The following is a 2135-nucleotide window of genomic DNA, read 5'->3' on the forward strand; positions in this document are numbered from 1 at the left end:
TTCGTTTTTGTTTTTTGTTTTAATTCTCAGTATACTTTAACATTCATTCACTCTGAAAGGCAGTTGTGTCTTGAATCCCAATGTCTCATTTCAATTTGCTCTGAATTCCACATATATGGCACAAATTACTTGTAATTTCTATCAAATGATTGGCATTACACCCTACTATTAATACTGATTTTTTTTCCTTAAGGAAGTAGCACTTCAAGACTTTCCCACTTTATGATGATGAATGAGATGGAAATTTTATTAAAATCCAGAATTACCCTCCATCATGTTACTAAAATAGATCAAAAATTTTATCTCTCCACATTTTTTAAGGTTACTTAAGGAAGTACACAATTGTTTATTTATCCAGTTTTGTCCTTAATTGATACCTACCAACTACGAGAGGACTGGAACTCATTTTATGTTATATAGTCTATATACTATTTACCTTAAATTAGACCCACACATTCTGTCATTTTCTCCAAACCCCTCTAATAGCATCAATATGCTAGTTTGAGATGGATTCCAAGGTCAACATTTCCCTCTAGTTTTTGTGAAGATAAATATGTATGTACTGGATCAGATTCATTTCATCATAATGATAAGTTCCTTCTCAGATGTGTTTTATACATTCCTGTACAAAAGCCTAGTAAAGACCATCTCATGAAGATAAGAACTAAATCCATTTTTCTATCTCAAGAAATTAACATAGTTTCTGGACTGCTATTAATCTGCTTATGTGTCTGCTTTCTCAACCCTCTTTCCCGATATCTTAACTGAAGGGATCATGTCTCTTACACTAAGTACTGCATTTCCTGCTCTCTGCACAGTGCCTGGAACATAGGAGACACTCAATAGCACTAGCTGAATAAATATTTGTCAATTTGACTAATGCATAGTGAGGCTTCAGGTTGTTAGCCCTCCTACCCTCCTCACACTTATTAATTCAAATAAATATATAGAAAACAGAGTGACGAGTTTAGGAGACATAAATATAGCTTTAAATTATCTCAAAGCTAGGCCCCAGATCCATAAAATATTGTAAAGTGCTTATTTTATTCTTTTTTGGCTTTTCAGCCAGTTTCAAAAAAGCATTAAGGGAGAAAACTAGGCAAGTATTTAAACATGTTATTATACCCCTATCTTTTCAGGAAACTCCCCTTTTTTCCTTACTCTATCTTTGCCTACTTTGGCTTCTATGAGAGTATATATTTTACATTTTCTTCTTGCCATTTCATACCTTTTCTTCTCAAGATTATGTATTTTTTTCCCCCCATGGCACCTTGTTTAATCTTCCTTGCTTCTCCTTGTAGATAATCTCTCTGCGTAACCACCTGCTAAATATATAACTGGATGTCCCTCCATCACCTTAAACATACCTTAAACCAAATTCATTCTATTTTTCCCAAATATTTTTCCTGTTCCCTATTTCAGTAAATAACACTTGGAACCTTTCTGTTCCTTAAGCAAGAAGTCTTTCTATTTATCTCCAATCATTCAATATATTCTTTAGACATGAGAATAAGACCCATTTCATAGTACCTACTACATTCCAAGGATTGTTCTAGCCTCTGAAAATACAAAAGTAAATTCATGACTAAGATACTATTGTTGAATGCTATGATACACCTATGTATATAGGATAGGAATACAGGACCATATAGGTGACATCTAAATCTCATTAGACATTAAGAAAAGACTTTTAAACAAAAAGAGCTTTTGCAAGACATGCAGAAATTAGCTGCATGAGAAGAGGGGAGTGCTCTACCTAATCAAAGAAAAAATTGCATTAAGATACACAAATATGAGTGAGCTATGATATATTAGAGGAATGGTGATAAGCAAGCAATGAAAGACATATGGATAATGGGCACAAAGAGAACAGACTAGAAGGACAGGCGCCTTCAACAAGGAATTAACTTTATATATTGCAAGAAAGTGTGTGTGTGTGCGTGTGCGCACGCACGCACGTGCATTTTATAACTAACAGAGGAAGAGTTTTCTGAAATAATGGTCATCAAAGTAAAGAATAAGTGATTTCAAGAATAATTTGAAGGTAAAAGTGTGGAGGAATTAAATCTACACTATTTTTTCTAGGGGCTTGATTTTCAATGAAGGAAATATCCAGGACAGGACATAAAGGATAT

This window comes from Pteropus vampyrus, unplaced genomic scaffold (assembly GCF_000151845.1).
Source record: "Pteropus vampyrus isolate Shadow unplaced genomic scaffold, Pvam_2.0 Scaffold88, whole genome shotgun sequence".
NCBI classification, from domain to species: domain Eukaryota; kingdom Metazoa; phylum Chordata; class Mammalia; order Chiroptera; family Pteropodidae; genus Pteropus; species Pteropus vampyrus.